The sequence below is a fragment of the Tympanuchus pallidicinctus genome, unplaced genomic scaffold (genome assembly GCF_026119805.1).
Source record: "Tympanuchus pallidicinctus isolate F22 unplaced genomic scaffold, pur_lepc_1.0 scaffold27, whole genome shotgun sequence".
Classification (NCBI taxonomy): Eukaryota; Metazoa; Chordata; class Aves; order Galliformes; family Phasianidae; genus Tympanuchus; species Tympanuchus pallidicinctus.
Window position 1 is genome coordinate 3,385,472 of NW_026294744.1, and position 27,086 is coordinate 3,412,557.

Consider the following 27,086-nt stretch of genomic DNA (forward strand, 5'->3'; position numbering starts at 1 on the left):
CTGTTCTACGAATAAAGACATCAAGTGCCTCTTCTATGTTAGTGCGGTATTTTGACCTTTTATTATTTGAATGTGCATAACATCAGCAAGAAGTGCTGCTGCAATACAGTTTAAGCTATGACTTTGTACATCCATTCTATTACAGAACTTGAATTATGTGTCCCACTGGAATGGTTGTAATTGAGTGCACAAACCAAGTGCACAAACAAGAGGCTCCTGACAGAAAGAACAGAACCAGAGGAACATCTTCATGACTCTTGTATAAATCAAGTGCCTGAATTTTTACAGGTACAGAAGCATAATGAACAAGGGATTTTCACCCCTTGCAAAGTCTGCTGTCAACTCAAGATGGCTTTTAGTTGCAAAGTCTATTTCCTAAACAAAGTACAGATGCCTCCCAAACTGCAGTAGCTTTGAGATCTATCTTCATCGTGTTCATCTCCACAAACCCTCTTTTCCAGCCAAGTCACTACTGCAAAACAACCATATCAAAAGGAAAAGCACCTAAGCAAACACAAAGCCTTTCACAACTTTTAAACTAAAATGAAAAAGCCTCTTCTCAGAATTATCCTCTAACCTTTGGAGGAGCCATCCTTAGCTGTGACAAGAGTGGTACGCCTGCTGTAGCCATTCACACACATTTCTCTCACTGTTCTTTAAGCTGCTGCTGTTGACCTTGCCAGGGGGACTATGATGTACTCAACAGAAAGGAGTATCTCCACCACTTTAATCATAACGGCTTGTGTGGCAAAAAATCTCTTTTTGAGCATTTGTACCTGCCATTCCCTGGGTCTCTTACTGCGTGAGGCAGGACACAGTTGTTCCCTGCTCACCTTCTCCACATCATCAATAATCAAAGACTAAACTGAGTGAAACTCCCCTTAGCAAATACATAGGGTCTTCTGATGAGATATTATCACAATATTGGAAAAAATAGGAGGTAGCCTGTTCAGACTGTGAGAGGTTTTGGCAGATGCTCTGTTACTAATGGCAGAGTATATTCAAAGTACCTAACAAGTAAGGATTGATAAAGTCATTATTCTGCAATGCCTGCTGCAACGTTAGCATTTGCAAAATATACTGGTTTTGATGTCACTATTTGCAGCACATACTGTGAGGACACAAGCACAAGGAATTAAGTAATCAGTTGGAAAAAAGAGGTGGAGAACAAGTGGATTCCAGGAGGACATGCATCTCCCCTTCCTGAAATGTTACATCACTCACCCTAACTCCTTCAATACCATTCTGGATACCGTGTATCTCAGGAGATGATCCGAGCCACAACTTTCTGGGGCAACACTTTGCAAACTGTTGCAACTGTTGGAACAGTTTCTTGTTGGCCATCCCATCTCACGCACCATGAGAGTCCGGACCTCCAAAGATGAGGGGTTTAAGATGTGGATGATCAGCCAGTGAAATTTCCAAGGAGCATCCAAGGCCTGACCTGCTCTGATTTCTCTTGCTTTAGGAAGAGCTTGCAGTGCAATATATCAGAGAACTGGAGACAGCATCGCTCTGGAAGCTAGCAGGAGCAGGTGCACATTTGGACTGCTGGATGCCTTCCTAAATAAATAAAGTGTCACAAAAAATCCTTGCTATTGCCCTATGCTGTAAGCAGAAGGGAGATAAATTTTCTTTCTCAGATAGAAAAAATAATAGATCTTTGAATGGGAGGGAGCACACCAGAGCTTTTCTAATTAATGAAGAGAACGATGCTGGAGCTGGAAGCAAGAGGGGATTATGGCACTTGCATGGGAGAAAAAATGTTCCTATTCCCAGCTTCTGTTTCAAGATCAGGGCCTCAGCAGTATGTGCTGGCTCAGGGGTTATTTGTTGGCTGTCATTACAGCTTTCTATCCTCTGGCCAGCTGTTTTGTGCTGCATGTTGACACAGTGTTCAGTGCAGGCTGTGGTCCTGCAGGTGAGTCCATGCAGCTCTGCCCTTATGCACATGTACATGTGTGGCTTTTAGGTCACACATTCACAGTAGGGACAGCATCTGGTTTTCTTCTATGTGCTACAGTTTTGAGATAATTGATGAATACATACTAAAAGTATTATAAAACAATTACTTGCAGCATTATTTTTCTTGTCACATCATCATATTGAGGAAACCAGGCACAGCTTTTGCTCCACTTTTCTATGAAAGCCTATCATAAATTATTTTCCTTCAGCATAAAAAGCAGAGAAACTGCAGGATATGGCTAACCTAGAAAAACACAAGTAGGTGATGCAGCACAAGGTGGCACTCATAGTGTGGGGTACCTTCGTGCCTCGATGATACGCATCTTTCTGGTACTTTGTATGTAAAATTAATTCGAAAATGACATTTTGGGATTTCCTACATGTACTAAATTATAATAAAAGTCACCTGTGAATGGCAAAGCCTCTCATTCCAGCCAATTGCAGATTTCTCCCCAGCCATTGGTTAGAGCTGTCAGACAGCCAAAATCCACTTGAGATTGAAAAGGTGTGAGCTGTAAATAAAGGGAAATCCTGGATCACCACAAGGTGTTCAGCTCCGACACTTTGACCTCCCTTGGTCCCTTCTATGTTTTGTCCAGATCGTATTTCTTCATGCACTGTCTGGTTTAAAAGCCACCATAAATCTATGGTGTGAAGCAAGAATAACAGAGAAGGCACTGTGTAATACCAGGGGCTATAATTCCATCCAAGGCATTCAGGAGCGGTCGTAAATCAGCATGGTGGAGCTTCAGCTTTGAGAAGCGGGACCAGAGGCTGAGGTGAGAGCAGACTCCATCCTCCACCTGCCCTCAGCCCTGATGCAGTGACAGTCTCTGGAGCATGCCCATCTACTGCAACCTGCCTTCCTGCTGCAAAGCTTGGGGCTCCTCAGGAAGAAGGCAAAGTAGAATCACAGCTAACTGGAGTTTAAGGAAGGAAGTGAATGAGAGGCGTCATGCTGGAGGCAGGGGAATAAGGATGGGTGTTTGAGGGATTTGGATGGGAGTTGTCTGGAAGGGTTGTAGGCATAAGAAGAAGTCACATAATTTCCAACAAAAACCAAAAGGGATTAGAGAGCATTCCTTATCACTCATGGTTTCCTTCTATTTTTCTTTCCTGTGGTGTTTTCTATGAAGCAGTATGAGGCTGTGCTCAGCACTGTGAAGCTTGGACAAGGCTCACTCAGAACCAAGCAAGATCAGGATGGCCACAGCCTAGGATTGTCACCAGCAGCTCAATAGTGTTCACTGAGGAGAAATTTGCTTCTGGGTCTGCCCACTTTCGGTTGTAATTAGGGACAGGAATCAAACTGTAACCTCAACTCAGCTCCCTGTGCTGCTTCTCCTGCATCAGAAACAGCACAGCACTCTGTTAGCCTTCTCCTCCTTTCTGAGGGTCTTCTTTCTGTGCTGATCCCTCACAAATTCATTAGGACCAGAGGAGAGACTTCATGAGATGAGTGAAGGTAGATTGCATAGAGATTGCAGTAACGACCAACACATTCTGATTTTTTGTTTTTTAATTATTATTTTTGGTGACAGAAAGCATAGTGTGCAGCTAAACAGGACCAAAGAACATTTTAAATATTACTGGGAAACTGTGCACCTCGTCCCACTGCTAACTTTGGTGGAAATAAACTGCTGAATGAGGCCTGCTGCTGCTTAACACCGGAGCGCTGTGCTCAGTGTGCAACATCAGGCTGAAACCAGCTCCCTCCCTGTTCCCTTCATGTGCTCCAACACGCTTACCTCTGCTTGGCATCACCAGCACAAACTGACCACCGCGTGTTTTGGCTCACGGACAGTCAAACCTTTTTTTTTTTTTCTTCCAGCTGCACATGTTTTGCAGAGTTCAAGAAGCTGAACACAGGAACACATGATTTCCAGTTGGGGATACTTTCTGTAGCTGTTTTAGCTTCACTTCAGAAACAACTGTTCCTTATTTTGCGTTCACTTACTCAAAGTAACGCACACAGCTTCAATCATTAGAAACTTGGGACTAGCTTGAGCGACAGACACAGCACCATACACTGGATAACACATTCTCCTTTTCTTTGCTTTAATATGGAAAATCTTCTTTCAAGTGTGGAACACTTCTGAACTATATTCTCTTTCTGCACAAATTTTAATAAACCTTGGGAATGATTACTTTTCTTATTTCCTTTTCTGTCACTTGGTACAACACACTGAATGTCTAAGGCTTAATGAATTTTAAAGTTCTCATTTTGCTACAACGGAGGATCTGAAAATATCTTAAGGTTTGGAAAAGCTAATGAATTGCAAAGAGGAATGAAGTGGAAACTAATTTGTCCATTTGAACTTCAAAATGTCAGTGAGGTCCGATGAAGAAACAAAAGTTAAATCACTAAACTCTGGGCCACCAATCATTGCATTTTACTTGTGTTAAATGGTAAAAAAAGAAAAAAAAGAAAAAAAAAAAAAAAGAAAATATAACCACCGGCTTTGGACATGTTGTCATTTAGGGAGAGAAAGAAATTATGATAGTCTAATTCTATGTCTCGCATACCTAGTCACAGCAGAAGTCATTGTGATGCAACAGCAAGTCAAGGCTAAATAAAAATAGGACCTATGGGATTCCAAGCTGATTTTCAAGTAGCGGTTGCTGGAACCCCATCTGTCAAGCTCTTTAGCAGCTTTTTAGCAGATTTAGAAGACATGGTAACAAATTCAGGTTAAAGACAGATAAGTGTGGAGCAGTCACTTGGGAGTCACCTGCTCAGAAGAGTGATGGCTGAGATGGGCTGGAGCTCCCAGGCCGTGGGGTGCAGCGAGCCACAGTTTGCTCTTCACAATCCCACAAGAAGTGAGACGTTTCCATCAGCAAAACTGAGATGGTTGAAAAACCTGTCCAGCTGTGTGACACAAAAAAGATTAAGCTGCCACTTCTTACAAAAGCTGCAAGAGCTGCTGTAACAGTAATGCCTCCCCTTTTATTAAGTTGGCCCATGAAATCAATGGTGGATGTTGGTGGTACGGAAGTAGAGATTGAAACTTCCTGCCAGTGTTCCATTGCATTTTGTTACCATGTGACAGATGGCAGCAGAGGGGCCATGTGACATAACGCCATCTGACACGGAAGAGTGTATGAAGCAAAGGTGTGTCACTGTGTTCTTCCATGTAGAAAAATGGCACCCACTGACATTCACTGCCACTTGCTGTATGTTTCTGGAGACCAAACGGTGAATATGAGCACAGTGAGGCAGTGGGTGGTGCATTTCAGCAGTGGTGACAGTGACATGAAAGAAAGGCATATTCTGGATGGCCATGCATAGCTGTCACACCATGAAGCGAAGAGTGCTTCCATCAGCTCATCCATGTCCATTGGCAGGTTATTACCAGGGAACTGTGTATGTAGATGAATATCAGCTTTAATGTGTAGGAAACAATGGTGGCAATGTTGGAACATTGCAAAGTTTGAGCCACGTGAGTCCCACAAATACACAGGAACAGAAACAACACCGTATGCAAGTTTTTCAGGACCTACTGAACCAACACAAAGCCAAAGGTGACAGTTGCCTGGATTGCATCATTACTGGTGACAACACATAGTGCCAACAGTAGTCAAAACAGCAGTTCATGGAATGGTGACACGTAAAGCCCCCATCAAAGAAAACCTTCGAGATGCAGCCCTCAGCAGGCAAAGTGATGTGCATTACCTTTTAGGATAGGAAAGCAGTGATCCTTCTGGATTTCTTGGAACCCGGACAAACCATCAACACTGCCTCCCACACTGTGATGCTGACAAAGCTGAAGGCCTGAATTTCCAAAGTCAGGCGAGAGAAGGCAGTCTCTATCTTGCAACACTGTTAACACCATAACCTCAGTTTGAAGACTGTGCAGCACACTGCCTGTTGTGGTTAGGCTGTCCTACCATACTCCCAGCATAGTCCAGATTTGGTGCCTTCTGAATTCCATCTGTTTGGGCTGAGGAAAGATGGACTGCATGGGCAACATTTTCCTAGCAACAACATCACCACAGCAGCTGTGAAACAGTGGGCCATCTCCATTAGTGCAGATTTTTATGAACACAGCATGAAGATTCTTGTTCGTTGCTGGTGAAAATGCATAGCTAATAGTTGTGATTATATTGAAAGACTGTGTTTTGTAGCTGAGAATTTGCTCTTATCAAACAGTTCTATTGTTTCCATGGAAATAAATAGGAGGCCTTACTTTTGGAACGACCTATGTAAATGCCAACTGCCTTCAGTCAGATCAGAAATCAGAAATTACTTTATTTTCAGCTTAGATGTTTACAATGAGAATATATGAAAGGTGCTTTTATTTGTGTCACTTGTAAGTGCATCAAGTATTTCTCTCTTCCAAGCGTTAATTAAAAACATGCACTAATATGCAAACCGCTGCACACTTTCAGTTGATTGAGAGACCTTTTCAAAAGGCTAATGCCTTTGTTTGCATTGGGAAATCTCACTTGGGCTCCTCGAGAATGGAAATACACTTGTTCACGTTTGAATATGCAAGCTGGACAGGGAAAATCTCTAGTAGCCAGGCCCTGGCTGGAATACAAAAATAAGCCACATCAGGCAACATGGTTACAACTTGGTTGTCTCAACTGGTGTCTCATCCAGTTTTGATCTGTGCTGGAGACAATGCTTAGCAGTGTTCAGCAACCAGACAAAAGCCTTCTTATGATCAAATGCTGAGCACAACTGGCAATCATAATTGTTAAATGTTAGATGATTAAAAGTGCCAAAGTGACTTAGGAACACAGATCTACTTGAAAATCAGAGGGACATTAGGCCTAGTTTTTTGATGCCTTTGTCTTGCCTTTTTAGCAGTGCTGGCACTGATTTTTCTTCTATGATCTGGACATTTAAGTCACCGAGTTCTAGATCCCTGTAGGTATCAAGTATACACTTGAAAGAGCTTCAGCTCTCCCGTTTCTATGAAGTGCATTAACTCACCTATTAACTCAGACCAACGTACAGAGCTACAGGTAAAAAGCACAACAGAGAAAGACGTGGGGATCTAAACATGCCTTGCACATCATTTGCAGGGCACTGATGCCTCTGCTCACCATGTAGCAGTGCAGCACATGCCGGGAGCTGCCTGAGGCAGCCTTTGGAACTGCTGTCCTGCCCCTGCCAGGCTGGCTTACAGCTGACTTCTGCATCCATCAGCCTGCTGAGAGGAAGAGATAGTATATTCCTGCTCAAAAGGCCATCTGATGGTACTTGGCTTTTGTCCCTCCCACACCTTCCCACCTTTGATTTGCTTATGTATTCCACAACAGAAATGATTCCTTTAGTAATCTTGGCAACCATTATTCCCATAACTAGCATGTATTCATATTCTGAGAACTGTATAGCATTAGTTACAGAAAACCTCCAAGCCCAAACAGCTTTTTGCTGTGACATCTCTAAAGTAACTGCTGCGCACAATTACACTCACGGTAATTACAATTCAGACCTCCGGTTCTCAGAACGGTGTGTATTATCACAGATGACTCCTTCTAGAAATTTAGTTCTCATGTAATACTTGTCTCTTGTTTGGAGCACAGTCCTAGGAGCAGATGGGGAAGCTCTGCAAGCACAAGGAAGACAGGCATTTTTCACCAGCTCTCTGACTCCTGTATAGCAATTTGGTATGTCATGCTGAATCTGTAATGACACTGGCTGGCATACCAGCTATGGTCTTACTGCATTTCTGGATCCACTCCCTATATAAATCTCCTTCCTAATTTGCCCTTTCAGGGAAGATCTCAGGGGCTATTTCTGTGTTCAAGGCTTTTGCCCTCTCAGGGCAGCCTCAAAGGTACAGTCTCACAGTGTGCAACTTGTAGCACTCATGCACAGCAACAGTGAAAGTTTTTACAGCTGGCAGCACACACTTCTGCCAGAGTTATCCAGCTGGTCTGAAAACGTTTTCATTTGTTTTAGTCTGTTATCAAATTGAGACAAAATTTTCACGCTGGGCATTTGTTTTAGGAGAATAGGGAGATTTGCATGTTAAAGTAAAACCCAAAAACACGGCACTATTGAATGGGCTCAAAGAAGACGTGTAATGTTCCACAAATCCACGAGACAGAGATCTAAAACCTGTGAGCAGTAGCCTTCAAGGCAGAAACTTGATTGATGGTTTCACTGTCTATGTGACCGATTTTGTCTCAAAAAAAAAGTACCCTCCCTCTCCAAGGCAGAAAAGGAGAACTAATACCACCTGCCCAAGAACGTGGTGGATACCCTGTCCCTGGATGCAGTCAAAGCTAGGCTGCATGTGGCTCTGGGCAGCCTGGTCTAGTGCTTGGTGACCCTGCACATTGCAGGGAGATTGAAACTAGATGATCACTGTGGTCCTTTTCAACCCAGGCCATTCTATGATTCATTCCATGATTCTACAAAAATCCCAGCCTCCCAGAAAGTCCTGTGAGCACTGATTTTCACCTGGCCTGCTGTAGCCAAATGTACAGGCTTCATTCCAGCAGGAAATACTCAGCTTCTGCTCATCAGTTAGTGCTGTTACACTAAAAAAAAACCCAAAACAACAAACAAGCAGACACAGATTATAAAATCACACATTATGTAGCTTATGATTGCGTGCTTTCCTCTCACTTAATGAGTGCCACAGAACAGTGCATGACCTCAGAAAGAACTAATGCTGTGTTGAGTTTAAAAAAACACCCTTGTTTTTAATAAGAATTCCAGCTGAAGCTACTACTTATGTTTTGATACAAGCATTTCTGCATACAATTCTGAAAAACATGTGGCACCATGGAGTTGTGCTTTCAAGTTTCTGTCGCAGTTCCCATTAGCTGTAATGACGCCTACTGCTAGGGCCAGACCTGATTAACCGTAGGCTCACATACTGCTCAATACAGGCACACGTAGATCCTAGTGCAGCAAACACCACGGATTCTTTTGGCCCTTTGTTTTAACACGATTGCCAGGATGACTAGAGTCTGAAAACTCACAGCTCATTCCCAAGAATACAATGCTGATCCAGACAGAGCCAGAAGATTTTAAAGTGACTTCAGGGAAGAGATCTAACAGGCTGTGGTAGAACGTGCAGAACATTTTCCCTCTTTTTACCCCTTTCACCGGTATGGAACATTTGCTATGTATTTACTGAATGTAAAACTAAGCAAGAAATTTCCACACAGTTTTGCATCTTGGAGCGTAGCAGCACGTTTTAAGCTACACATGGTGCAATCTCTGCTCACACTCATCTAAGATGATTTTGCTGCAGCTGAGAGCCTGCATTTCCAGCAGAAGAAGGAGTTCAGAATCCCAGAGCCCTTGAACATGGCCAGCACGGCAAGTATCCTCACAGCAGTTTTAAATTAAGAGATCCTCTTTAAACAATGAGAAGATTAAAACCAGCCACAGTATCGCCTATTCTCCTGAGTTTTTCAGACACAGAGTAATCTTTCCTCTTCTACCAACTGCCTTTATCTCTACGAACACAAGTCAAATGACATTCCTAACTGTTTATCAACGGTATGAACAAATGGCCTTGTTTTGAAGCGTTCATTGACCTCAAAAACCCTCAGAGTCCAGCTATGTGTGATATTTTTGGATGAGAGAAGCAATGAAATACCCAGTTCTGCTGCTGAACATAGTATCAGTTTATTCGCTCTAACCATGGATCTGGGCTTGCTTAGCTACAGATATGACAAATTTACTTTCCAATTTACAGAAATCAGATGCTGTATAATTAAAATATACACGACTGACTCTATGCAACCAGCTTGAAACCTCTGATCTTAAGTTAACATTCAGTTTTACATGATTCCCATTTCCTGAAAAGCTTTGCATGTGGAAAAAATTATTTCCACAGTTGGGGTGGGTTTTTTTTGTTTTTTTTTTTTTCCTTTTTCTTTTTCTTTTTTTTGCATTAAGACTACAGTTTGTATTTCAAAATGCCTTTAATGGACCCAACTCACATTTCCTGGCCATGATTTTCCAGGTACAATTTGTGCCTTTTAGGTAGTCAGCAAATTCACTTTCAGGACTATTTAAATGCCATGAAAGGAGACTGCTTTGATGAGATGAAATGAGCAAGTGAGGATACAAAATCAACGTCTGTTTTTGTCTTTTCAATCTGGTCCTTGATTTTCATCATCACAGCTTTTTATCTGTAGTACAAAATTGATCTGCTGAAGAGTGCTGTGTGACAATTATTTGTAAAACACTGGAAGATTCCTGAGGGGGACAGAGGGCTGAACAAAAACAGCACGCTGCTAGTAAAATTTGTTGCATTCAAACTAAAATGTCCAGGAAATATGAACAACTTGAATGCAAGTCCACAGCATTTTTTGAATCATTTCCCTGAAAACTTCAATCCTCTAAAATGAACCAGAAACAAAAGAAATCAAGAACAGACAAACTCTTGAATAGCAGAACTTTTTTAATTCTGTTTTTCCCATAGAGACCTTAAAAGAGATAATTATTTTGTAGGCAGTTATTAAAAATAATGCCAGACACTGAAGTTAGATGTATTAGGGACTGGGTAACAACAATTGTATGTAGACTTACTTTGTTGGTCACAGAAGTTTATTTTAGCCTCTGGTTTTTCTGTGAATTAAGATACTGATGTTATGCTGCCTATCAGGGAAGGCAGTAGGTTGTATAGTTATCTCCTGATTGGGGCAAAATCACTACCCTGAAACCACACAACCTACTACCTCATCCTGTTAGAGCACCAGGCGGATCTTCTGAAGCAAACTAGCATTTCACCTACCATAAGTAAGATCCCCTAAACACTTTCTAGCCCACATTTCTTAGCCTCAAAAAGAGCATAATTATGTCCTGTCAGCCCTTCCTCAGATTTCTTCCTGGAAGTCCATCAGAATTGGTGGGGTGACTCTATAGACAGAAGAACTGCAGTGGAAAGCACTCTCCTTCCCAAATTTGTACAATGTAATAAAACATGGGTCAAATCACAATTCAAAAATTGATTTTAAAAAATCTCTTCCCTTAGGGGTCAAGCATTTACTGGTTCAAGAGCAGAAAATGAGACATCTTCTTTGTATTATTATCCAAGTCATCACTTGTTCTCAAATTATGCTAGATGCATTTACATAACTGTTGAAAAAGTGGCACTTAAAAAAGGTGGAATATAAATACAAATGCCACAAAGAAATGAAGTAATGGATCACCTTTTTCCAAATGGCCACTCCTGTGAGCACACTGGTAGATGGAGAAAATTGAGCATAAACAAACCTTGTAGACTAAGATAAATCTGTGCCCTCTGACACCCCACTTTCTCTGAGAAGATGAAAAAAAGGAAACTGCTTTCCAATCCAAACGATAGAGGAATTCAAACACTTTAAGGACATTTCTTTCGTAAGAACCAAAACCAACGTATAGACAGAGCCAGAGAATGTTACAGTTGAAATACATTTGCTTTGCATTTTGAAGACATATCCAGCGATGATATCACAGCCACTTCAGGAAAGACAGTAGATTGTATAGTTATCTGACAGGCAGGGCATAACCCTAAAACTATACAACCTACTACCTCACCCCAAAGGACAGTCAGACTCCGATCAGAGAAACCACAAACTTTATTTCCAGAAAGCTGGATGACTTGCTGATGACCTAGAAGACAAAAGACTCCGGAGACAAACATTATCAGTCTTAGTTCTGAAAGAGTTTGCTATACACCAGTTGACATTTTGCTTAATGAGCTCTAGTTTCATGTTTTAAAAGCTTAATAGATTTGCAATATGTGAAGTCATGTCAGTGACAAGATACACAAGAGGGAAGAGGATACGGAATTCATTTTTAATAAATGCACTTTTGTACTTCCAGTTCTGACATGACTGCATCTTAACAAACCAGTTTTGTTTGTTAAAGAATGGCATCACAGTGACTTAGAGAATAGATGCTGAATTAGAGGGATTTGTTCTGCATTGCCCCCTAGGTATTCCTCTGTTATCCTAGTGGAGAAAAACTCAGTTTCTCTTACTGACTTTCCCAAGTTCTGCATGGGTAAATCTTTAAGATTGAACCAAGAACTTGCTGACTGTCAGAAAGTATTATGGCTTACTTAAGCAACATGCTACTTCTAAAGGACAGTACCTCACCACTGAATCAATGGCCAAATTAAATGTACCCTACTGTAATACACAGACATTGGTTAATATGACTAGCAAAATTGCCACTACTGTATCATAATCTCACACCAACACCAGAGTTTGAGGGTGCTGTCACTCCCCACCATCTGGTTTGATGCACATTGCACTCAGGAAAAATCCAAACAAGTGACAAAAACTATGATATCAGTCCATATTTGTAATGTAAATAAATAAAGTTTTCAAGCAAGTACTCCAACTTCAAAAGCTAATTTAGAATCACAGAATCATAGAATGGCCTGAGTTGAAAAGGACATCAAAGACCATCTAGTTTCAACCCCCTGCTGTATGCAGGGTCATCAACCACCAGACCAGGCTGCCCGGAGCCACATCCAGCCTGGTCTTGAATGCCTTCATGGATGGGGCATCCACAACCTCCTTGGGCAACCTGTTCCAGTGTGTCATCACCCTGTGTTTGAAAAACTTCCTCCTAATATCTAACCTAAACTCCCCTGTCTCAGTTTAAAACCATTCCCACTTGTTCTATCACTGTCCACCCTCGTAAACAGCCATTCCCCCTCCTGATTATACGTTCCCTTCAAGTCTTGGAAGGCCACAACGAGGACTTACTGGAGCCTTCTCCAAGCAAAACCTGTTTTTGTTAATTGCAAATTAAAGACAAGAATACATGATACACACAGAAAAACTAGAGCCATCCTTTACAACAAAGCAGATCTCACCCCAAAGTAGGTAGGTCATGTTTCAGGGCAACTGATGGGATCTTCCACTGCTCTTAGCACAATCAAAATCGGGATGCAGAAAGAGAAAACACGCATGTTTCAACTTCATTTCAGTGCACATTGAAACAATTATAAGGTGAGTGACAGCCAGTGAAAAAGCAGACAGCAGCTTCTCTGTACATTTTCTCAGAGGCCCATTCACAGCACCAGCTTTCTCTTTCCGTTGTTATTATTCCATCAGATTGGTCCCCAGGGGGCACCCGTAATCTGAAAAAGACAAGAGACAAGGAATAGTGAAAAACAGAAAAGGTTGTAGGCTTTGGGTTTTTTTTTTTTCAGATTGACTTACTGAAGTATTTGCTTCTTCACTTTCTGGGAAAAACACACTTCTAAAGAAACTAGAGGAGGAAGGAAAACACAAATGCCTAACCAAGTTACATAGCAATGTGCTAATCTATAACAGGCAATGTTACACTGTGAGCTTCAAAGATCACTTAACTACACCGGACTGCAGCCACCTGTAGGAAGAGGCTACTGATTGCTGCAACCTGTACATGGGACATACTTGTGACACCAAACTGCAATGGTGCAACTGTCCTCTCTCAGGCAGCTATATTGGAGAAAATGCTGAACAACTCTGAATTTACAACTGGCAACACCAATGGCACTGAAGATCACAGTAGATATTCTTCATATACTATACAAAAAGAGTAGCAAGAGACATTTCAAAACCTCTTAAGCTAGTAACTACTATCAAAGGAAGTCGTTTGGAAAGTTCTGCAGCACAAAGTTCCATAGTTTTCTCTATATACTTAAGGGTTTAAAAATTGCATTTTCTGAGAGTGAGCTTTTTTGGCAAAGTCCGTTCCTTTCTGAATAATCCTCTGGAAAGCAAACAAACCAAAAAACCAAACAAGCAAACAAACACAGAACTATCCTGTCCCTGTTTTTTTACATAAAATGTTTAAAATTAAACATCTTCTTTATGTGTGTGGTCAGAGATTTCAGTGTTAGGACTTCACAATTTATACAGGAGCTTTGGCTGAAAGTCAGTGTAGAAGCTGGTGAATTTTGGAACCGCCAGGTGAGTGAGTACCTGTGGCCTGTGCAGTCACCTCACAGAAACAAAACCCATCCTTATATATAAATCAGCATTATGTAACATAATTGGAGGAAAGCTGAGTACGCTGTGTTTTACTTCAAAATGAGACTTCTGAATAAGCATTTCCTTTAGGGTGAAAGAAGAAAAACAAAGTAACCTTCAGTGTAGCTGCTCTTCATGCTGAATAGTCCAGCGAAAGCAGTTCAAAGGCATTAAAATGATATATTCACAGTAGTGAAAAGCCCAAGCTCCTCAGAAGACTCAAATCACTGGAAATTTCAGATGGAAATTCTAAACTTGAAGTGACTCCAGTGATTCCAATGGCAGAAGTGAAAACACAGATTCAGACAGTGGCAAAATTTTGGAAAGCCTAAGCATGTTGTAGTGATTTACATTGCTGCCTATCTGTAGCATACCTTGGCTTTACTTTCACTCATAGGTGCATTTCTCATTAGGAGAAAGGAAATTCACCTTTTTGAAAAAATGCTGCATTTTTAAGGAACATTTCAAAAGGATTCACTTATTTCTAGTAAATACAGCTAAGCTTTTGATAATGTTGAAGATTTTTTTCAATATATGAAGTTCTGATATAATATTGCCTTAATGTATAATCTGCCACATAAAAAGTAATAATTTAGTTTACAAATACTGAGTTATTTATAAATTGCTATAAGCTTTCTGTCATACTATTTTCTATAAGATCTGTTATTATGGGTATGAACAGTTTAATGTATTCATTAGCAAATAAAAATGGAAAAGAATGCACTTTATTCAACACAAAATTAATCATTCTTCTGCTCTCACAAGCTGCTCATAAACTCACTTCAATTGATTAGGTCACAAAACAAGGATGAACTTTAAAATACTTAATGAAAGAAAAGTGCATGCTCATTTTCTATGAAGAAGACATGCAAACAAAATATCTGGCAAGAGTTTGTAGTATTAGCAACTGCTTAATACTAAGAAAAATATGACATTTCCATATTCTCTCAATGTTCAGTGAAAAATGTATTGGAACAGATGTTAATACATACCTTAGCAGTCGCTATTAAAAAGGTGCAGAGCCAACTCTGCTATTTCTATGATGCAACACGAAAGATGACAGTTTTAAAGTTGAATTGTTAATTAAATTAACATAATTAAAAGCCTTAATAATTAACAAACTCTGGGACAATACAGAACAAGCACTTTGCAATTTTTGGAGCACATTCCACACAAAAACTTGGAATGATCTGCAAACGCAAAACCTCCCTGTGCTCCCAGGAAGAAGGTAAATGCCCCAGGTGCATATGTGAGCAAGTGCACAGAGACTGCAGTAGAGAAATGTGTGGCTCAAGGCAAGCCCCAAGGGACCCTGCAAGGCTGAGGGGATGCATGCAGGTCTGATCAGTGGCTTCCAGCTTGTTTCCACATCATGACTATTTTCTGGCTTCCAAAGTGGTGTCCAGTCACCACTGTGCTCCTGTAGGCTGTTTTTTTCATTCATTTATAAATGTCACAATCTTGTGCTAATGAGAGTGGTTGCAGAGTAAATGGTGGAGGTTCTACTACTGTGGATGCTGATACCACGGGAAGCTTTCTGACTGAGTCCAACAGCCTCTGAGCAGAAAATGAAGCTGATACATTGTGCTGTCAAGCCAGACAGCAGTACCATGGCAGGTAACTGTTCTGAAGATTTCAGACAGAAGCTAGTCGGAGGAGAGAAGATCATCTCCTGAGATCTACATGTAACAAAGTTCACATACAATATTTCCAGGTCTACTTTTAAGTAAATATAACAAAAATAACACACTACATTTTCATGTAGATTACATCCTTCAAAAAGTGAAAAGTATTTTACAAACACAGATTTTGCAACTCCTGTGAAACACGATGTATATAGTGACTTAATCCATTACTGAAACACAGCTGCTTCTAAGACTGGCAACAACAGTTCTTTCACAAATTGTAAAACATTACCATAATTTTATAAATTAGGATGGATTCTGCTGCAGCTTCAGAGGGGCACAATAGGAAATATTCACAGCATCAAGTCTACTACACTCAATTGTTTGTCTAAATTTCACATTAGAACAGAATTTAGAAGCAACTGACTGTACTGAGCCCTAATTCTATTAAAATTAGTCACATTATTTTGTCTTTTTAACTTTCATTATTGCACAGAACATTATAGGTGCTGTAACACAGTTCTATTAAATAATTTCACATGGTCACTGAAACCATCCTCTTTATCAAACTGTTCAGAAAAATTTGGCAAAAAGTAGCTGTTATACCAGAACTCTGTGGAATATGTGTTTCTGAGCTCTGTAGTAATTTATGGATGTTCCTAAAACCTTGAACATTCTAGATATGGGGTAAAAAAGGCAACAGCACATAAAAACATACATCAGTGCAAGTAATTACATCTGACACACTGCAGCCTTACAACTGCAGACCTGTATAAGGGCTTCCATACTCTCATGTGGACTCATTCTAACTTCACTTAAATTCCTCCACATAAGTAATGCTTATGTAACACTTTTCATAAAAGGTTTACAGTGTCACATAAAAATGGAACATGCTTAATAACTGCTGCTTTAACCTACTGAATGGGTGTACAAGAATCTGGCTAGAATTAAAGACAAGGAGCTGGAGCTGGGTGTACATCAAAGGGGTTCTGCACCTTCACAGACATGTTCCATAAATGTATGTCAAGCATTTCTTACCCTGACCACTGTGAAATGTCTTGAATGATAAACAGATACTTCAAAAGGACATGCAGTAGGAAAAAGATCATTTTCTATCAAAGCAGCACCTTGTTTTTTTTCAATGTCAGATCATACCTTCTGTTTATGCAAACTGTAGCACTTACACTGACATATTTTATTCTTCTATTCCATTTATTTCTGAGTTCTGCTTATGTAATACTCCGAATGCTAAAAATAAGCAAAACTACCCAGAATGATAAAAACATTCAGCATCTCTCAAAGCTTCCATAAAAAGAGAAGCTAAACCAGAGCTAACCACTGGCTACTTTGTCTGTTGCACTTGTATTCCTCAGCAAATCAATAATTAAAGAGACACCTGCTTTGTTTTTATTTTAAATAAACTCCATAAGAAAGCAGAACTGTTTGGTGTATTAGGAGCTATTTGTTTGTACAACTTAAATATTTGCCCTTGATGTTTTCCTAGCCTAATTTTTCTGTCTGCTCACTTACCAGCTGATTTGCTGTGCTGGCCCTGGTGGGCTTTCTGCCCAGCCTAAGCCGGCTGCCAGGCGTGACAGGGACATCTGTGGGAGCAGCAGCAGCAGGATCTCAGCCTGAGCAGTGCTTCCCAGCTCCTGAGGGCAGAAATGACATTCAGCAGATCCCAGGGGGAAAATGGGGTGAGGCCAGGATCCACGGGAGACAAAGCCTGTGTAGGAAGGGCAGAGCCACCATGAGTAAGCGAGATGTGTCTTACAAAAAACAAACGTTACAGGCACTTTTCATACCTCACCAAGCATGAAGGCAAAAAAGCAAGGACTGGCTTATCAGGGAGATGACTCTCTGCAGGAAGAGGAGGTGAAGCTGTGACAAATTAGGGATTGTTTCTTGTTAAGAAAAAAGCTAAGATAATGTCAGTGTTATTTTCTCTTGTCAGAGACAGCAAAGAATAAAACCTGCACATAACCCTTTTCTTCTTTCCTAAACATTCATAATTCATCCCCATGCACTATCTCAGATTATATTTCACATAGGTGATAGAAAAGTGAAATACCAATGACTCCCTTCCCCCCAAATATTTTTGTTTTAGGATGTTGATTACTGGATCTTTTTTTTTTTTTTTTTTTTGAAGAACTGTCTCCTCAGCTGAGGTCACCTGGATTTGCTTAATATCGCTGAATATGAAATCTGACACTATAAAATATGCACCCTATCTTTTCTTTGTAAGTGACGCCTAGCTCTTCAAAATCACACCTTTCCCAATTCCCCGTGGAAATAACAAGTCCAACTGCAGGAACAATCAGGATCAGTATCTTCCAACCCATCTCACTATATATACTTGGCCATAACACAAACAATTATTTTGAGTAATGTTTCCAAGCACTTCTTGATAGAAAAAAAGTGTTCACTACACAGAGAATCTTAAATAAGGTATATGCTTAAGTTAACTAGACTTGGCTTTTTAACAGGTGCAATTCATACAATGTCACATCTAGCCTATGTGCTATCACTGATCACAACCTTTATTAATTGCAGTTCTTCATGTAAACCAGGAAAATAATGTCAACCAAAGACACAAGATATTGTTAAAACTGTTAATCTGATGTTCTCTCAGAAACTGACATCCTCACTGCAAATTCCTTTTCAGGAAAGCCAGATTTTCAGTGTGAGAAGAATTTAAATGCTTGGAAACTATTTTTTTGTTCTAAACTGTGCAGTAAAACAGTATATGTAAGTTCTGACTTAATTAAGCACCAAGAGAGAATGTCAGATGGAATAATACATTCTAAGTCTCATCAATAAACTAAATTTCACGTTACAGAAATGCAGTTGCACTAATAATTCTGGTTTGTAGACAAAACAGGTTTGTCTTTTGTCTTTTGCACCATAAATAACACTCCCACTTTAAATTTTAGTCCTTAGTGAGATAAGGCAGTTTATGAGTAGTACTGAGGAAATTAGTAGTTTGGAACCCAGGGTTAGACCAGTCATCTAAATAACTCAGGTTTATATAGATTTATTCTACAATTTTGTATTTACACCTATGCACACTTTTATTTGTTATTGACACAATCACGATAAAGTTAAGGAAGTGCTAACAAAGAATAACGTTGTATTATATCAGCTAAGCAAAGTTTGTAAACAGTTCTATCTGTCATGATCATTTCAGACGTGCAATATTTAGAATTGTGGATAGCATTATGTGAAAAACTGGCATAAAACCAGCAAAACATATAGTATGTTTGTTTTAAAACACTGCTAAAAGTCAAAAATTAAATTCCACCTCAGAACAGCATTCTGAGGTTTGGACTGCATTTGGCTTGAGCTGCTATGCTCAAGCTTCATCCTGATGGTGAAGCAGAAGTCTGGAAGTCTATGTACATTAAGACAGAGAAAATACTTATGCAGTCCTTACAAACTATAACTGCACTGGGCTGGTTATTTCTGGTTACTTGTATTTTTCTTTCTGGAGGTTAAACACCCGAACAAGAAGTTTACTTGCAAAAGCAGAAGTATTTACACTGACTGTGTTAGACTATAATCAATCCACATTATTTAAAACCCTAAGCAGTCCTAAATTCACAGCCAGTTCAGCCTGTATAAGGAACTACTACTGTTTCACCAGGGACCAAACTAACATTGTGAGGCTGCATCAACATACCACCTCCACCCACAGGAGACTTCTATGGGGCCATAAGTGCTGAAACACACTGGAAGGGGATGCTAAGCACAGAGAGGGATGAGGCTTCACCTTCCCATGGTGTATCAGGTGACAGTGAGAGAACTCCACCTGTTAAGGGACATGGAAGCAAAGGCCTCTGCTGAGCCTCCCCACTCACACAGCTGAAGACTGCATGCATGCCTCAGCTTCTGGAGATGTGATTGCTCCTGACACAGCTGTGTCTGGTTCATGTTCTGCCTTTTGTCTTCACCCTTAGCCCTCCTTTTGGAGCCTGAACTGGGCTTTCATGTTTCATATCTACAAGTCCTGGCAACCTCAAAGACCTTACTGCTAACAATGCTGCTAATTATTAAGATGCCTTTTACTTTCCAATTAGCGTTTTTCTTTGGATACCAGCAGATGACCTCTATGTATAATAGCAGCTTTGTTACTCTTTTGTAATATGATTCAAAATATACACATGTGGTTTTGCCACAACTCTTTTGTCCCTGCTCTGATTGGTTATTGTGATCAGTTATTGTTACTGTCAATGGAAAGAAGGCTTATACATACACTCTCTGCACAAGTTAATGAGATTACTGGTCTCATTAGCCATCCGATACAAAGCCCAGTCCAAGACCCAGCTCAGGTTTGCATAGCACAAACCTTAAAAAAGAGAGGAGGGAAATCACCAAAAGTTGCTGATCCTTGCCAGGGCTGTTGCACCCTCACTTGCAGTCTCCACTCCCCTGTGGGACCAGGCATCCCAGACTGTGCTGGCCATCAGCATGATGACCTGCAGGGATACTTCAAGCACAGCAAGCTGATGTCAAGTGCAAGGGAGGCAGCTGCTGTAGATATGTGTGCCAAGGGAGTCGAATTAGGAATCTGGAGTGCCCTGGGGTGACTGGGGCAGTGACACCGATATGGCACATATCTGCACAATAAATACTCTTCATGAATTGCAGGCAAGGAGCTCGGGTGGCCAGACACACAGCTCTGCCTGCTTTCTGCCCTCTGTACAACCTTTGGTTTTCTCAGGTGACTGAGACTCTCAATACATTTACCCCAGTGTAAGTCTTTTTACTTGAGACTAAAGCTTTCACTAGTTAAACACTCATTAATGAACTCGAACCATGGCTTCAGGTGGTGGAGAGTAAGCGGATCTTTGCCAGCATTCAATGATGTGTTACAGACTTTGTGTCCATTATTCATGATGTTGTTGCTACAGGCTCTAACTTTACATAAACCAAAGTCACAGGAGAAATGTTATGATGAGCAACTGTGAAGAGTACAGGAAAAGAATGCCATATCAGCTGCTATTAAAGACACAGTTTAGTATTGCATTTTCTGATTTTGAAGCCTTTTGGGAGTGGAAACAGAAATTTTCTGTGAAGAGTGCCAAGGTAAAACAGAAAAATTTTGAAGATGGTCTTCAAAGTTAATTTATGTCTTCTGGATAACTCAGTTCAAATTCCCCAAATATAAAAAATACACAATCTTTTATCTATAAATAAATGTACTTCACAGTTCCTTTTAGATCCTTTTTAAGAACTACTAAAATTGTATCCTAGCTATCATGTGAGCTATTGCTCTGCATCTTCTCTGGTATGCCAGAATTTAGGACCTATTGGGAAAGCAATATATCATATCACCTATTAAGTTATAAATATGCACACCAACAGCATCAACTCACCAACAGAGCAAGCAGACTTGAAGCCACTGTCCAAAAAAACAAACTTCCTTTCCCTTTATGAACATAAAAACCAGGCATATGAAAATACTGACTTTCTTATTTCCCAGCATTTTTAGTATACACACAAGACAGTAATTCAACTCTGCCTGCAGGATGAATGACTTCAAAATAAGCTTCAGGCTCAGAATCCACGACATGTAAATTAAGATATACTTCATATGATATATCTTAGTCATGAAAATGGGTCACACATTTAAGGCATTTCTAGACTATATTTACTGATGTAAGTATTTTAAATATATTCTCATGTTTATAGAATAATAATTTAATTATTTACCACATTTCATTTTCTATGAACTGTAAAAGAACTGGATTTCTATTAGCTCTCAAAGGGTGAAAAGTCTGAGTACTTCTTTGTAACCTTTCATAATTTTATGTAACACATGCTCAATTCCACAGGGAACTTCTACTCCACTATGTAGAAAAGTTGATACAGTAGAAAAAGCTGAGGGGTGAAGATCACACATTGCACATATTGAGATTCTGATTTACCAGTATCATGAAATTTTCAAATTTTTACTATCTTGTAGCATTTTAGAACTAATGGGATTTCCTCAAGACTTTTGGGTGCTGAGTATTTGTTCAGCAGATTATGACCAAACCATTCCAGGATCAAATTTAAAGGAAAAAAAAAAACAAAAAGGGAAAAAGAGAGAAGGTAAGAAAGAAAGATCAAAATTCTATGTGTTTAAAATGTGAGTCCAGTTTGCAGGTCAGAATGTATATTCAGACAGCCCAAACAATCCAAGGAAATTTGAACTGGCACAACTATCAGTATATCCACTAGGTGTCACAAAATAATCACACAGACGAGAAACAATTATATGTACTACATGCACATCATGTACTACATGAATTAAGTGGTGCTTTGAAACGAAATCTGTTATGAGCACAAATGCAGGAAAATGTTACGAAACTCATGAATATACATACTGTCAGCAGTGTATGGGAATATCAGACACGACACTCAAAAGCTGTTGCAAACTGGGGTGTATGTCACGTAACAGATTCACATACAAATGTGTAAATGCCCGATTAAATAAAACCTTCATGAATCATAAAATTGATATTACCAGTTCTCTGAATCACAACTCTTAGGCTACTTGCTTTTTTATGTTCCAGTTACTTAATTTTCTATGTTTGTATTTTGTCAGATTTTCTAAAAGAATGTGAGATTCCTTCCTGACTACGAGGAAAATGCTGCAAAGAAAACAAGTTCTGAAGAGTTGGGGGATAAGAAACAAAAAAAAATTAATTAATATTGCTGTGAAATCACAACAAATGGTGCACACTGGAATTGAGAACAACATAACGACAGATGCTTCTTAAATCCAGACTCTTCTTATGGAAAGGTATGCTATGAAGATTTGGGTAGAAGAATTACCAAACTGAGAAATTAACCTCAACACTGGGGGCATTTAGATGTTTTAAAATATTCCTGGAACATTCTAAATTCATCATGTATGCACCTGCACTCATCCAAAACACTGACAGCATTAAAAGATCAAGCCCAGATTGCTGAGACAAGTAATCCGGTTTTCCAAATGCTTCTGTAATGACAGTAACTTTTTCTCATAGCTGCATAAAATTTTTATGGGCCACACAGTCTGCAGTGTGATTTATCACTATCCATGCATGTACACACTACACTCAATTAAAAATACTGTAATCAACATCAAATGCAAGATTAGAAAGTAGAATAAGTGAGTCAGGTACGAGGAGAAAACATGCCCTTGATGTTTGTATCATACGCACAAAAAAGCTATATGCACTCTGCTGACAAGTGGCATTAAAAAAGCCAATCTAAGCAATGTTAATAACTCTCTGCCCTCTTCAGAAATACAGTAAATGAACATTTGCTTTAATACTACACTATCTGTTCATACATCATTTTATTCACTTTGTCACAGTAAGTTGTACAATGTAAACATGTAAATGTAATTAAGCTCACAATACGATTTGGACTTTTTACATACTATTTCTTCATAAGATTTACTTTGTAAATGTCAAAGCTGGACAACAGATTTCAAAGTTTTGAAATACTTTCTAATTTCAGGATCATGGGAACAACACTTTTCTTCTATCCCCAATTTCCCCTCCTTTTGAGCCAAACAATCGAATACTTGAGCTTATAGGAATACAGGTACAAATTAGAGAGAAAAAATATTGGGTTTTTTTTTTTTTTGCTTCTAATGCCAGCATAACTTTACCTGTATGTTCTAAAGGAATCTGTTGATTGTGAAATAAACTTTCAGAAAAAAACCCAAAGCTTTTCTCTGAAGTTCTTCCAACACAAAAAGTATTATCTGATTTCAAAGAACCCTCCAAACCATGCAAAATTCGTATCACGAAGTCAGTAAGAATTTTGTTATTTGATTTCAATGAAGCTATGAGTTCACCTCAGAGAGAGTCATGTAGAAAAAAAAAAACTGGTCCTACTTACCACAGAATCCAATAACCACAGAATAATGAAGTTTGGAAGACCTCTGGAAAACCCAATCCTCCTCAAAGCAAGTCTAATGAGATCAAGTTGCTAAATTCTATATCCAGTTGAATTTTGGATACCTCTAGGGGTGGAGGTATCGTAGCCAATGTGGACATTTGTTGAAGTGTTTCAACGCTCCTTGGTAAAAACGTTTTCCTTATATCTGACTGGAATTTCTCATTTTCCAGCTTGTGTCTGTTAGCCCTCATTCTATTCTGCGGCACCTTTGAGAAGAGCCTGGCTCCATCTTTTCCCTACTCTAAGATCAATCAGGAGCTGTGGATAGCATTAAAATTGCTCTTTTGCTTTTCTTTCTCCACTTGGGCAGACCCAACTCTTTCAGTCTCTCCTTGCTCACCATGTACTCCATCTTGGTGGCCCTCTACTGGACTTGTGCTAGCAAGGTGGTTGCTACCTTGTAAATTAAAACTGGGCACAGAACTCCAAATAGAGTATCACGAGTGTCAAAAGGAGAGGCCCACTTCTCTACAGCTGCTGCATTTAGTCTTGCCAGTGCAATACTGAATGCAAGTTGGTTCTGCTAGAAGGGCATATGGCTACCTCATATTCACTTTGGGTATTAAGACTACCAGATCTGTTTCTACTGAACTGATTCCTACACATCTGGCCCCCAGCCTGTATCACTATCTTCTCACTCATGACACTACTTCTCAAATTAACAATATTAAGAAGGTATTGTTTTTTTTGCTTCTTTTAATTTGAAAGCACATATATCCTAGGCCTCCCTGAGCCTTAACATACGAAAAGTAGAACAGCTCAGAAATGTGAATGTATAGCAAATGTACATCCTATTACCCTAGCTCTTAATGCTAGAGCAGTACTTCCACCCTAATCTTACACAAGTTTTGGTTTATGAAAATATATTGTCTCATCAGCAGCATACAAGAAACTTACTTGTGGTTAAGATGCACTAGCAAATCCATGTAGTTCAGAGGTCTAGCACTTGTGTAAATCAGTATTTCACTTAACAATGGAATAATTTAAAATTAAATTGAGAACTATAATTATACTTTACTATCATTCAGTTCTTTGTATCTTCTGCCACTGGAAATAAGCTCGAAAGAAGACATCCAAGCCCAACCACAATATTCTTGGGTAGTTTGTATTAGATAAGAACATTTACACTCTTAACTACATGATTTTTTTCAGCTCAATTCAATATGAGTAACTGGTTCAACTTGGTTTCTGCTCATTAAAGAGCAGTTGGAAGGAAATGGTTAATCATTGTTTGCCATCTGCTGTAGAAAATCCACACTATACAGAAACATTTTTGCAGCCAATCTAAAACCACAATGCACAAAGAGAGCAAAAGGAAAATACTGTTTTCAGCTATATATTTTTCTCAGTGCATGCTAAAATTGTAAATATTTTGTGGTTAACCCTCTCTCACTCTTTGACAGCACTTTCCTGTGGACAGTGGTCTCTGTGGTACATACCACATCATTTAGCAGTCCCTATAAAGGTACAGCAATAGTGCTATGGAGAAGCGTTAGTGGTCTGCTTCATAACAACTTAATCATGGAGAGCTAACCTATGAAACCATAAGGCCATCTTTCAGAAGGTCAGAAGGCCACAGGCCAATGCCACCTGTGAACTTCGCTGTAATCCAGAAAAATATTATCAACATTAGTAGTTTCAGCTTTTTTCCCCCATTTTTCTTCACATGTAAATAATAAACCATTTCCTAGCCCATAGGCCCTTTCTAGCATTTCACTCATTTCTGCAATTGTCCCAGGAAGGCTCTGAATTCTCTAAATCTCTCCAGGCTGTTTTTTCAAAACCAGCTCTAAGTTTTTCTAAACATAAATTCTAGGACTTAAAATTATCAAGCCAAGAAAATGCAAAAGATGCTGCCTTCTCAAAGAGAAAGAGAAATGAAAGAGGAAGATTGGTGACTATTCACGCTATTTTCTGGCTCATCTTCCACATCTGGTAGTACTGACTGGGGCTGTGTCATAATTAGAGAGGGAAGTAAGTTGCTATTTTTGGATTGTTTTTTAATCCACAATCTTCCACAAAAATTGTATTTGTTTTAAAATGAAGAAAAAGACATGTGAACGACGTAGAAAATATTCCACTTAAAAACAGAAAGATTGCTGGAAAAAGGCAGTTCATAAAGTTTTATTAAAATACTCATTGCTAATAGGTGGCAAAAATATCAGAAGAAATGCTAAGAGTAAGAAAATCAATACTGCCAAACCCATTCTTCTATCAAAGATCTAGCACTAGTGGCCATAATTCAGGTTATTGAAGTCTTCTTTCAAGATTGATTAAAGTTCATTTCAGCAATATCAGCAGGGATGCCTGGCTCCAATGATCTTAATACTGAGAGTGCTAAAGCCTGCAGTTTTCTAGTAGAAAACAAAAGCTTGTTCCTCTAGGCCTTATTGCAAATACAGAACTCACAGCATATCCAAAGACCTGTCAGTCAAAATATTTTTCCTTTAAAAAAATCTCATAAAAAGAACACTGAGAAATAATCCCTCCAACTTCCTTCTTTTGCAAGCCATAAACTTTAATCATCCTCCTCCTCTTTGCAGATCTCTGAGGTATGTAACTGGGAAGACTTATTACACATTTCTGAAACCTGCAAATAGCTTCTAATCTGGGACAACTTGTACCACCAGAGATCTTAAAAGAGGGTAATCCAGTAAGCCTTTGGAGACTTTAGCGTTCACAACCCAGTGCTGTCTAATATGCACTGGGGGGATTGCCAGAGAGTGATGTTAGAAGTCCCCCTCTATCAGAGCCTGTAGCAAGAGAAAGAAAGATTTAATGAGAACAGTGCACAGTAGTGCACTGTTTGTAGTAGTGCACAGTTTTCCAAGAACTCAGAAAAAGATATTTTCAAATCAAAGAGTAAAATGGAATACAGAAAGGTTCTCTGGATATTCAAAGAGTTGGATTCATTTCACAACTGTATAACAGATTTTCAAGATTTTCTTTGTCTTCTTATACAAGTATTTTCAGAAAAGTAAGTTCAGTTCTCTTGGGTTTTTCATGTACTATAGTAACTAGTCAGACAGGCAAACTACAACCCTGCTTATTTCCCTGAGCTGATCCATGCTGAATGATTTTAAGTATCACTGTCAAGGCTATATGTCTTGAAATATTCACATCTGTGTTTCACTTCCACACCTGCAAACTATTATGTCCCTACCTTTATGAATTGAGGAGTACAAATTTATAATGTCCACGAACCAGCTTTGAGAATCTTTGGTGGTAAAGTCACACTGGTATGTATATTGATAGATGGAATCTGTTTCTTGGGGACTCAATCCTACAACTGTTTTCAGTAAGAAGGGAACTGTAATTCTACAAATCCCCAGAACATGATCAGGAGATGTCACAGGTGTCAGTAAGACAGGCTGCTCTAAACTGCAGGGAGTCTGGCTTTTGAGCCAGTCCCAGGAATGAGGAAGGTACTTTTCATACCTTTCTTTACGTGAGTAAAGTGTCCTCTCTCAGATGTATCTGCGCTGATTTCAACTGCTCACTGTGCATGTTATTATTATACTGTATCTTATTACAAAGCGGAGGTATTTAGATAAAGATCTGACTTCCCTTTCTAAGCACAGCAATGCTCTTTTACAGTCACACAGTACTCATCAATTC

The 27,086-nt window shown here is 39.5% G+C and overlaps 1 long non-coding RNA gene across 7 annotated transcripts in view; it reads right to left on the reverse strand.

Moving 5' to 3' along the window:
• Positions 1-10,329: 10,329 nt before the first annotated feature.
• The window catches only part of LOC128084443 (uncharacterized), a 119,494-nt gene continuing 102,737 nt past the window's right edge, over positions 10,330-27,086 (reverse strand). For all 7 annotated transcript variants that reach the window (XR_008208545.1, XR_008208544.1, XR_008208548.1 and 4 more), the window contains 2 exons: positions 17,058-17,256; positions 10,330-13,025 (listed from right to left, as the gene is read on the reverse strand). This is a non-coding gene — a long non-coding RNA (uncharacterized LOC128084443). The remainder of the gene's footprint in view (positions 13,026-17,057; positions 17,257-27,086) is intronic.